The sequence below is a fragment of the Schistosoma haematobium genome, chromosome 3 (genome assembly GCF_000699445.3).
Source record: "Schistosoma haematobium chromosome 3, whole genome shotgun sequence".
Taxonomy (NCBI): Eukaryota; Metazoa; Platyhelminthes; class Trematoda; order Strigeidida; family Schistosomatidae; genus Schistosoma; species Schistosoma haematobium.
In genome coordinates, this window is record NC_067198.1 from 34768333 (window position 1) to 34781962 (window position 13630).

At 31.6% G+C, this 13630-nt stretch overlaps 1 protein-coding gene across 1 annotated transcript in view; it reads right to left on the reverse strand.

The window, feature by feature from the left end:
* POP1 (Ribonucleases P/MRP protein subunit pop1) overlaps nt 1-13630 on the reverse strand; it is a 62315-nt gene that overhangs the window by 23022 nt on the left and 25663 nt on the right. The window contains exon 1 of the mRNA XM_051213713.1: nt 1638-2688. The gene's annotated coding sequence lies outside the window, so the exon portion shown is untranslated. Of the gene's footprint in view, nt 1-1637 lie in introns of the transcript that reaches the window.

Genomic DNA, 13630 nt, shown 5'->3' on the forward strand with positions numbered 1-13630 from the left:
GTGGTCCAGTAGGTTAAACGTTCGCGCGCGAGACCGAAGGCCCTGGGTTCGAATCCCGCGAGCGGGATCATGGGTGTGCACTGCTGAGGAGTCCAACAACAGGACGAAACGGTCGTCCAGTACTTCCAGGTTTCCAAAGGTGGTCTAACATCAATCGGTTCATGATTTCAATCAAAAAAGCAATTGTAGTTATCATAACATTTATGCTTTTTTTTATATCACAATGAAAGTATGTTGTGAATTAAAATAAATAATTGGATAGGTTATTTCATATACATTGTCTAATAAGACTTTCCAATAATTTCATAGATATATCATTATTGAAATTCAACACCAAATATTACGCAATAATAGTAATAAATATGAAATTGTAATGGATGCTATTAATTCTTATTCAGGAAGTAAAATGGTTATTAATCATGTTAGATGAATCAATAAGTTGAAAAGGGTAAAACTAGATATATGATAGAATGTGAATTATAATACACATTAAACTTACAAACCGTACATAAAAATATATATAGTAGGTGTATACCAAAAGATTATGTCATCTAAGTAGTAGTTGGAAATAACGTCCAATTGAAATTCTGACAATTACATAATATAATCTCGTCTATTTAAAAATAATAATTCACTGATAAATCAAACACCTATTCATAATGCTTTACAAAACATGAGAAACTTTTTCTTACTCATTAGCATATAAGGCTTATCATATCAAAGAATACTTCCTATTACCGATATAATATATTAACTATCACATTTATCATACGAATTATAACGCAACTCATGCAATAAAACAAGTTAATTGGTGAAAATATTGTATATCGTAAAAAATTACAAGCGTTTACATGATATGCATACATAGTCTTCGATCATCCATTTGCATCTTGCAGTGTTCTGCAATCCAAACTATCGTCTCGTCTGGATATCAAGTGTTTTTTTCTTACTCTGAGTTCTCAATGTACTGAAAACTTTCTGTGATAACTTCGACATCACATTCAGCTACATACTACTTACAAACAATCCTGTGAACAGCGTCCACTACAATGTGACTGAGTAGTGAATTGATAATGAAAAAAAGTCTGTTTAGTAGAAATCAACAATCTAGATTATTGGTCGGAGAGGTAGAAATTATCCTGTAAGCTTATAGTATGGGAATGAGCGTGGAAAAAAACATGTAAAATTTTAGGCCGGCTTTTAATCGATTAGAATAGTATCGCTAAATGTAAACAAATTTGGCATAAATAATGGACTGATTAACACGTTCCCCAGGTTGCTATGTCCGTAAATACAGAATAGAAACGACATTTTTGTAGCCCGCTGATCTGACACCGATTTGGATGAATGTACGATGCTATTAACATAAATCTTCCATTTAACTCTGTATATTACCCAGGATAACCCCGTTTGTGTGATGGAGGTAGAAAGAAGTTAAATAGTAGTTACGTTGGAGGGATTTATTTCAAGTGCTCGTTTATCCAGACACAAATTCAGAATAGGAAGCGGAAAGTCAAGCGAAGAAGGCGAATGAGCCAACTCCATCTGACCAAGTGTAACTCAATATTTATAGTCAGACTAAAATAGGCTACAGATATGTAATGGATAGGATAAGAAATGCACATACATACACTCACATAGAAACAATCAAGGTTTATAAGCGAATGAACGACAACTTCAAAATGTGACTAAAGGAGAATGAATAAATTGGTCCATCCAGAAGCCAAAATAGCACATATGGGCTTGACATGGTACTAGACACTACATCCTTATGGGCATAGATTGTCCTTCTTCTAGAAATCTTGATGTTACCTAAATAAATTTTTAAAAGTACCCAGATTTAGGGTTACGGTTTCCATCGCGAAGTGACATCAGCTATGATGAAAAAATGAGAAGTAGCCTTACAGGCGAATGAATTTTACGCGAAAACGCAAGGGCCACTGTTTGATTTGTTCGTCCATAAAACAGAAAACCATCAGGTAATGATTCGTTCCAGAATTAAAGATTTACAGGTAGGATTGAATGATAATGTTGACCTGTCCGTTATACACAATATGCAAAATAATAATATACCGTTTGGAAAGTTGTGGCAATCATCTTTTTATACTACAATGGTAAAAAATAATTTTTCGTTATTATTTTGGACGATTTGAGCAGTATATAAAGGTATCTACTGTTTGTCATACGTGATGATTGGATTTCCCCTGCAAGCCTAAAAGTTATATCCTCGTGTGACTGGTCGTTGTTATTCTATACTCTTACGATATTTCCTACTTCAGATTTCGATTTATTCTGGTCTGTCGTCAGAACAATATAATTGGATAAAATATTTTGTTGTTTAACCAATCACCAAAGTCTATTTATTCATTCTATCATTGTTACTTTGCTTGAAAATGGATATAGAGTAATTTCTGATAAACATTAACAATCCATTCTGGGGGTAGGAATCATATGTATTACCGATTCGTGCAATACCATTACAAAGCCATTCAGGTTATCGTATTACAGCTTGGATATGCCAGTTGATTTAGTATTACCGTTCTGTTACATATATCTTAGCTAAAACAAGACATACACCGGTAGCATAAGTCTCCAAAGTACATTAAACTAATGTTCTGTCGGAAATCTATTTTTATAGCTTCGACATTTTTGCTGATTGGCTTCGATATAGCTTTTCAAGAAAAAAGTCGATGTTACCATTATGATGAAAATGGTTTTTTACAGTATCCAAAACCAGACATTATGTCTAAAGATTTCCTTAAGGTAGTATAAAAATTATCGAAAACTTGAGCTTCATCGAAAACGATTACACAAATCAGAATGTTATATATTATTTCATGTTGATCTGAATGAAGTTGGATGTTAACTATAAGATACTACCAATTATGTGATCACTTTTCCTCTATAGAATTACAATGACAGAGATCAGATAGGCAATGATAATAATTTTTTTAAAAACCTAACTTAATAGTGCTTATTATTAAAACTTTCAAACAAGTTGTAAATTAGGATGGTCTTAAAAACCGCTTTAGTGCAAATTTACCAATTTCGAAATGTGACTGTCATAATAGACTTGACTGATACCAAGAAACATTTTTGAAATAAATTTACCTTTAAGTTCGACTGGAAAGTATACGTATATTTCTTTACTAAAGCACATTGAAATGAGTAAATAAGAAGTATTACAATCTAGAAATAATCTTAATTATCAACCAAGAACACAATCTAATTCACTATCTCATTATTAACCAGGATATATTAAGCATTTTTAAACTTGGATTTTAAGGCTCTTCATAATTGTCACTATTTTAATTAGGTTTATATGAGAATGAATTATGAAGTCTATGATATGTATATTATTGACAAAATCAATAGTTACAGTTGCTATACATCTGTTAGATAACTCATTAACAAGTATATAAAACACAAAATCACTTGCAATCGACTCTTCAATAAGGAATATTTAGTGTAAACTACTTAATTAATGAATAATAGATGAAAACCTGTTTGAATGTTTTAGAAGGAAAACACATTCGGGAATATTCTTCATGTTTCATCATTTGAGTTTAGTTTCAAGCGGCATAAAATATAAGTAATATATTAGTACAACGAAGCAAGATATAAATCATTTATCAAGTTATCTGTAGTACGTCTTAACTTCATGCTGTCCTTCAACGGTGTGGGCTAATGAAATTACCTGGCTGTCCACATCAAAGTAGGTGGGGTGGGGTTCAAACCCTAAACTTGTTGATTCAAAGTCAAATGACATAACGGCTGATCCGATGAAGATTTAGTAGAACTGTTATTCAAACCTATAATCATTCAAACTGGCGTCTGAAATTAGATCCATAGAACGCTCGAATACTCGAGTAATTTCATTGAATTTTGTGTGCAGAAGTAAAATTTGAACTTGAACAAAAACTATGATTCGGTTAAGAATCAATCTAGCCTAAGCTAAAGAAATATATTAAGGATTGAACAGGTTTATAACCAATAACCGATTTGTGAACCCATTTTTAACCCAATCACTTCACTCAACCATAATATCTTGGTGCTATTATAGATTTAGCTTAGTGTATTTTGATCAATAAAATCACCGATATTAATGAATATATTATGTCTTCATGTTGAATAGATAAGACCACTTTTCTAGATTTTCGATTGTCAACAATCTATGAAACCAAATGATGTCATTTATTGAGAAATACAACATATTACCAGTCATATATTGACAATTGGAAAAAAGAAAACGTTTACAAGTTCGCTGTAGTAAACTAGTCGTAAGTGAGCATGTAAGATAGTCGAGTTTCATGTTAGTTGGAAGTGGCTACATAGAAATCATCAACAAACTTAAATAACAACCTTTTTAGTAATAATTTCATTACGACACTTCGATCTAGAAAACGCAACAAACTTAAAAATGTTAAAAAGCCATCACAATTAAGAATTATTATCCTAATCTTAACGATGGTATAACACATCATACATTCAACAGACATTAAACTATTTCAACGTACACAGTAAATGCAGTTTATAATGACTAAACATACTAGAGAGAAGACTTTATATGTGTAGAAATATCAATAGAACCTAAAAAGGGACAATACAAGCGTACAATCAAACAACTAGAAACTCGTTGAGATTGAAAGGCAAATCAATGAATGAAAAAGACAGACAACGTGGACAAATAGTAAACAACGTTTATTTTGTTTTGCAATTCTAATTCACTTTTATTATATGTAATTGTGTCTGCATTATATACTACTGATAACGATCATCATAGCAGTAGTATTCACATAACGATAAATAATATATTCATAGTTACATCAGTCATTTAAGATGAGAAATAGAGAGAAAGAGGAAAAAAGGACACATGGAAAAGACGAAAATCCACACAATAAATTGATTATAAAGACATTCCAAGTCGTTCATTGAAAGATGAGAAATTTTTTCAAAAAGGCGTCAAATATAAGGTTCACTAAAAAACGGGAAAAAAACTAAAGTTCATAATTTAGAGAAGATGAAACTAAATTTTGTTGTTCTGATAAAATGACGTTTTAATTTTGTCGTTTTTTAAAAAAGAAATCGAAACATATGACTAAATGTTGCAGTTGTGTTTTCTTCGTGGAAAAACGATGTACAGTGAGAATCGTTACACAATTATTCAGTCGTCTCCTCAAGTGTTCCCACCGTATACCGGACATTTCAGAACGAAAGACGTATTGACATAAACAAACAGGTTCATACATTGACAGATGAATGGACAGAAAAAAGCTAAACTAAATTCATCGAAGAGATGTGTCATATTTATTATTATTATTACTATTATTATTATTATTATTATTATTATTATTATTATTATTATATGGTTTAATCAGCTGACTAATTCATTTGATCAACTGAATACGTAAATCATATGTACGTTTACATTGTTACAAATATGATGAGTGTAGATCATTACGTAAACGTGAAAACATTGTGTTGATCTTCTGTTTCTTTGTATAGTTATCATTTATTTTTTGGTATAACAAATACTGATAAACCTCACTGTATATGTAATAATTTGAGCAGATTTTATGAAATTATAATTGGTGTCTGCTGCCAATATATATGTAAGTATGTGCAAAAAAATCATGTTATTTATAAGTAAGTAGGTGTTTATATATGTTGAACTTACTATTAAACATTGATGATAAACAAACAAGGTTGGCAGTACACATTCGATCAAAAAAATATGATAAAATGTTGACTGAATTTCAAGAAAATTTGCTACAAATTAAAAACACACAAGTAATTGATTAATAATTCCCGTATCCTTTCGAGGAAGAGAGAAAGAGAAATTCCGTAAGTAACCAAAAAAGATAAACTATAGGAAATCGAAAAAAGAAGAAGGAAGAAAGTAGTCCACCAATGATAAAACAAAGTTGTGGAGAGGATAAGGAGAAAGAAGGAGAAGACAAGATGGATTTATGACATTCCAAATCCTTTACAATGTGTTATCGCCAGTAATAATGATTGTTGTAATTTTTCCAAACTTTGATATTCCGGCAATAAAAGAATGTTGAAACAAGTATGAGCAGATGGTAATCTGAAATGAAAGAAATCACAATAATGGAAACAAAGTGTACACATACACAAAATGCCTACACATAACCACAATTTTAAAAAATTGTTTAGAAAAAACATGTTGCAAACAAATGTATTACTGAATGAATTCAAGAGAGATATCTTCAGGAGAAAATTTATTCATATGACAATATGATGTCACTATGCATGATAGTTGTGTGCTACCTATACTATTTGTCTAATATAATGTTTCTGTACCGAAAACCTCAATCTAAAAATTTAATTATCAATGGCGGGATGCAATTGTAGAAGGACTCCTGATCAAAATACCAAAGAAAGGCGATCTCAGCAAGTGTGATAACTACAGAGGCATCACTCTTCTCTCAATACCGAGAAAAGTCTTCAACAGGGTATTGTTAAACAGGATGAAGGACTGCGTAGACGCCCAACTTCGTGACCAACAGGCAGGATTCCGTGAGGATAGATCGTGTACAGACCAAATCGCAACTCTACGGATCATTGTGGAACAATCAATTGAATGGAATTCATCACTCTACATCAACTTCATTGACTACGAAAAGGCATTTGATAGCGTGGACAGAACAACACTATGGAAACTTCTTCGACACTACGGCGTGCCTCAGAAGATAGTCAACATCATACAGAGTTCATATGATGGATTACACTGCAAAATCGTGCATGGAGGACAGTTGACAAAGTCGTTCGAATTGAAGACCGGTGTTAGGCAAGGTTGCTTACTCTCACCCTTTCTCTTTCTCCTGGTGATCGACTGGATCATGAAGACATCAACATCTGAAGGGAAGCACGGGATACAATGGACATCTAAGATGCAGTTGGACGATCTAGACTTCGCAGATGATCTGGCCCTTCTATCCCAAACGCAACAACAAATGCAGGAGAAGACGAACAGTGTGGCAGCAGCCTTAGCAGCAGTAGGTCTCAATATACACAAAAGGAAAAACAGGATCCTCCGATACAACACAGCATGCACCAATCCAATCACAATTGACGGAGAAGATTTCGAAGATGTAAAAACCTTTACATATTTGGGCAGCATCATTGATGAACACAGCGGATCTGATGCAGATGTGAAGGCGCGCATCGGCAAAGCAACAGCAGCATATTTACAATTGAGGAACATCTCAAACTCAAAGCAACTGTCTGTCAACCAACACCAAGGTCAGAATTTTCAATACAAATGTCACAACAGTTCTACTCTATGGGGAAGAAACCTGGAGAACTACGAAAGCCATCATCCAGAAAATACAGGTGTTTATTAACAACTGTCTACGCAAAATACTTCAGATCCGTTGGCCGGACACTATTAGCAACAACCTAATGTGGGAGAGAACAAACCAGATCCCACTGGAGGAAGAAATCAGGAAGAATTGCTGGAAGTGGATAGAACGCACATTGAGGAAAGCACCCAACCGCGTCACAAGACAAGCACTCACATGGAATCCTCAAGGCCAAAGGAGAAATGGAAGACCAAAGAACACATTACGCCGGGAAATGGAAATAGACATGAGAAAAATGAACAAGAATTGGATGGAACTAGAAAAGAAGGCCCAGGACAGAGTGGGTTGCAGAATGTTGGTCGGCGGCCTATGCTCTATTGGGAGTAACAGGCGTAAGTAAGTAAGTAAGGGATACAATTGTGAGAAGGCCCTAGACGACAAGGACAGTGTGTATGTGGGATTCTAACCATCGTTACGAAGTACAATATTCAGGTGGGACATCCGTGTGAGATTCTCAGTCGCTTACTAATCACTTGTACGATTAATAATCATTTTCACATTTTAATTAGGTACTTCGACAGTTTCAAATGAATGATAAAACAGATTACTAAAGAGAGAAGAACTTGCAAAAAAAAATGTGGGTTTCTTTAAAGTAAGAATCTGTGACAATAAAATGTAGACATTTATGACAATGTTTATTCAGAAAATATTCATAGTTTAATTTGATTTACCTTAGCAAGAAGTAGTGGCAAAATAGATTCATCACATAATTATGAGTTTCCGATAAAAAAAGTTTTATTAACACTCTGATATAGGTTAAAGCATTAAAACGTAAAGGCAGATGAGTTACAACCAAAATCCAATATCACAACACCAACTTTGGATTTAGTTAAGTATTGTCATTATCAATTATACATGAATACAATGGATTGTACTAGATAAGTTACGGTATATTATTGAATTAAAATATTTATAATAGTATTCTAATTTTTATTCACTATGTGATACATGGAACTCATAAAGTTTGTTTTAGCAGATATGAATGTGATAATACGCAAAAACACTCATATTTAAGGTGTTGTTTAATTCTTTGAAACTAACAAACAAGAATTTCACTTTGTAATTAATACAAATGCCTACATCTAAAGAGGCTAATTGGTAGAGTAAAGGGTGAACATTTAACTTGTATTTCGTGGACTTTTGATAATGTATTTAGTCCGATGATTAGCAAACTGGATACTAAAATGAATCTGCCATGTGAAAAATCAGTTGAAAACAGAAGATTAAAGTTGATAATAGAAATAGAAAAAAAATTATTAGATAGTAAAAAAGAACTTGATTGTGAACAAGGTGATCTCAAGTGCTGTGAAAGGCACGACAACAGTTATCACTGCCGGGAGGCCAACACCATGAAAGCATGATTTTACTTGAGGATCCTGAAAATGGAACTAAGTTGGTACTGATCTTGACGATCCAGGAGCAGGACAACTAAGTTCAAGTAACGACTCCTTGAGAGGCGTTTATGTATCACTCTTCTACGAACAGTTTCACATGTTTTGGCTCCACACTCATAAGACCCTATCGCTCGCTAGCAATAGCAATTTGTAAGGTAATGTGAGGAATATTAATTTTACAGTCTGCTTTATCTGATTCCCTCTTTCTGTTGTAAATAGACAGAATAATTGAAGATACAGATTGTTTACAGAAAATGCTATGTCGTCAAAAATCTGTGCAGTGGGCAGAACTATTCCGCATTCAGATTATGAATGTGTTGCTTTTTAGCCCACATAAGTGGCATGTTATTACCTAAATGAATGAGTGTTCCAGTTAATATGTGGTGCACGCTACTTATGTCTGTCGATATAATTAGTATGTAACACCATCAGAAGTGATATACCTGTCAAAAGAAGAGGGAGAAGATTGAATTGAAGAAAACAGAAAGGGAAACACAAAGCAACTGAGAATTGGAAGAATCATAAAGGACGTAAAGGACAACTGATGGAAGATTTGCAAATGAAGTATTTTTCACAACTTACGAAAGAACTCTGTAATTTTGCATTAAGCAATAAATTGGTTATCCCAACCAAGTCTTCGTCCACTTCAAATATAATTCAACTGAGTCACTGCGACATATAAGTTTAACTACCACGTTAAGCCAGCAGCTAATATTAGGTCGAGTATAATTGTTATGTCAACCATTTCAATCATACATTTGAATAACCTGTTAATTGTTTCAAATTCTAAATATTTAAAATTAACTACTAAAATTCGAATTTACAAATGGAAAAAGAAAGAATAAATTATTTATAAAGTAATTAGTAAACAAAATTAATTTACCTATTAGTATCAGAACCTTGACGTGCTATAGTAAATTTCATTTTTGACATACCACCAACTGGTACACGATCAGAACCAGTAGAAAATTGTAATAATTGTTTTTTTTGTTCTTTAGTCATTGAATGTACTATAGACCAGAAATTTTTAATTACAGTTGAATCAGATGTATATTCTTCATATGTAGTGACTCTTTCTAATTCATTAAAATCATATACCTATTAAAATGAGATATGAATTGTATAATTTGTTTAATGAAGAAAAATGTAAATGGAAAAATAGAATTTTAAAAAGGATCAAAATTGAAGTATGTAAACTGTCTTGTTATATCTCAGTGATAATTAATAAAAAAAGAAGTATTACAAAATGATAATAATAGGTTAGATTTCTGAAAACCAAAGCTAATCAAAGGTGTTGGATAGATGAAGGTTTGTCAGCAACAATTCCTGGTACTAGATTTCATATTAGTTGTGACTCTTCAACAAAGCGTATCTACAATCTTCACAGAAATGTTTCCTATAGGATTCAAACCAGTAATGTCAATTTCTTTAGACTAGTGACCACATACTACAACTTGATCTATAGACTTTGAACAGCACTGAAAAACGACTAGGCAAATATGATAAGAACCAATATTCACTGATCAACCCTAATGAAAGTGTAGATGGATAATGCATTTATTGTGAATTGACTTAATAACAATCAACATTATCAATGCATTTCAATAGTTGTTAATTCCTGCTATACGTTCAATTTCCAATAGCAAACCGACAAGTTTGTTATACAGTCAATGATATATATATAGAAACATGAACATTTTAAATATATCATTATATGTTTCATACAAATTATTATACTTACTGGGCTTCCACGAACAAGTAGCTCTAATTCATCTGGACGAAATAAAAATGTTAATGGGCTTTCATCAACAACCATTTGAAAACCTCTTCGAAAAGCATTGAATTGTTTTTTAACCGAATCATTCAACAAGAAACTTGAATACAAATCTACATATTCCTTAATTTTAATTTTAACACAAAAAATAAGAGGTTTTTTTAAATAAAAATACTTATTATGAACAAATTATAAACTACATATAATAATAAACATAATGATAATTAATTACTTTTTAATTGTGTATTAAATCTAACATGACAATGAAATACTCTAAGCTAGAAATATAAATTTGTAATCCAGAGTCAGTCAATCATGTATAACCTAGAAAATGGCACATATATAGATTGGTTCAAGTTACTACTACACCACAACAGCATAACGAAATGAAATTATCAAGACATATGAGAAATTAGCATAAGTAATAACAGTACCAGTGGTAAGTGAAAACGTTAGGTGTGATTCTAAACATACTGTAAATGTTTCCTTATTTAAAATAGTCAACTAGAAGATAGCATGGGTAATAAGTCTTTTAGTTAAATATTATCTAAATTAGGTGCAATTTTTAAAGTTAATAACTAATATTGTTACGTTGATACTGATGTTCAACGACATGGCCTAACCATTTGGAAGCTAGGTTATACCATTACCATTCTTGAAGAATTTACAGAAATTAAATAAAGTTGGCTGGATATCAACCAAATAGATAAATAAATATTAGTGATACGCCTAGTCTCATAGGAACTTTGATTCAATGATAATAATCTTAAAAAGGTATGTAATGTTGATGTGATTAGGGATATCAAGTTTCGCAACCAACATGATAGCAATAAGCTATAAGTGTCCTGAATTTACTGAATTAGTCAGATTTTTAATTGTATCATTCTCGAATGCATCTATCAGTTCACCTGCTCTTGTAAAGCGATGAACATGAGCTGTAGCTAGCGCTCGCTTTTAACTCCGTTACGAAAACATATTCCAGTGTGGTTCTACAAAAATAAGACGAAAGTGGTAACGAATTCTGTCCCTGAAAATCTAACCGATTCCGATCATACAAATGATTCACAGGTTCATCATAGAATTCGTTCAAATCTAACAAGATATTTCGGTATTCGACTCGGTGAAAACAGCCTAGAAGCTCTTGGCATTCATGAAATGAAGAACAACTTGTTGTCTTTACTGTATCCGTGAACTATTATTATCATTACCATTTATCCATTTATTTTGTTTTCATTTCTTTGATTATACATATAAAAATATTCCTTTTTCTCGCCAATTATTTCTCATGATCCCATTATTTTATTCATAATCCTTTCTGACATCACCTCATTACATTCAATATCTCTAATACCTTCATTCATTGTAACAAAAGTATTTTGATTATCTTAATTCAATTAGATTATAATTTATTGTTAGCTTATTAATTTTATTTATTTGCATATAAACAATCTTGTATTGTTATTATATACAATAAATAATCCAAAATTAAAACCCTTCCATTACATCATCATGTTTATTCATAATTCATATGTCCTTATGGAACTAATACTTAAAATCCCATATATATATATATATATATATATATATATATATATATATATATATATATATATATATATATATATAATAAATTTGTTGAGAAGAGATTCTTAAACTGAACTGTGCATTTTTACTTCTCAAGTTGCACAATCCCCATAGGTCCATCTTATATTTACATCCCATTCAGTCATTCATTATAGTTACAATATTCAACTTACATGGTTGATATTGATTAATCTATTTACTTTTGTAAGTTTTAATCTCATTACCAAATCAAAACTTTCACTCTCTCTCTTTCATTAAATGATTATTATCCAATAACGGAATCTTAGTTCAGAAATGAGTTTTATTCCTAACAAACTGTGAGTAACAATTTTTATTCATGTAAATATCATACTGTTAAATGTCTTTGTAGAATTTCAGAAAAATATCGCTGAAAAGAAAAACATTTCGCTTAAGTTTGTTTAATTCAATAATTTAATGTATAGATTATAAATTACTTTAGTTAATTTACAATAGATTTGATCATTATGTTATATTTGATAAGAATAATTGTATCATCTTGAAAATAACCTAAGCATATGTTAGTACTGTTTGAAAAGACAACAAACAATGTGTAAACACAAAAAATTATTTGACCAATTTAGTTGCTATGCATAAGCATCAAATTAACTAAATTAAGTGAAAGAAAAAATATATACAAAGTCAAAGACAAAAAAGCAATAATTACTTTACGATTTTCTTTTGTAACCGGAATTTTAGCTCCATCCGGTTTTAATTCATGTGTAATAACATTACCGAATGGATCAAGGTAATTGACAGCGAATGAACAACCGAATACGTTTTCAATATCATCATATTCATATTCCAACAAACTTTTTAATCCTTGGGCTAAACTCTAAAAAAAGCAGAAAATAACCATATATATATATGCCAGATACATATTCGTGTAATTATTGACCTTCAGTCACAAGTGTAAAACATCTAATTCTAAAAGAATATATAAATAAAATTACACGCGCATGAGGACCTAAACTTGAATTAATGAGCAGTTATCAAGTGAGAACTTTGCTTTGTTTAACACTTTGCTGTAGTTCAAAGCCAATACAGAGAAAAGTTAATAAAACAAAAAAGTACAGCGAGGATAGTGAAAAGTTAAAAAGTAAGATTTCTGAAAATGGATGAATGAAATCTACAAAATAATTTTGATGTTCAAGACTGAGAAAAAGACATGTGAGAATTGTGTTTGCACTACTACACCAACTGCATTTGTCCACTGAATACTATTATCTTTCTTCAAAAAAAACTCGGACGGAAATATTAGGTAAAAGACGGACGACAAGTTCTTTGAGAGCATTACACAAGCACCAATATGCTATACATATCATCTGAAAAACGTAGTATTATAAAAATATGCTAGTGATCTGGTCAAGTATAAATGGCACGATAAACAAGTGGAACCGATATACGTAAATAATTATGAAAAACAGGTAAGATACAGTGAACACAAATGACAAAGATTATTGTGTTGTTGAATG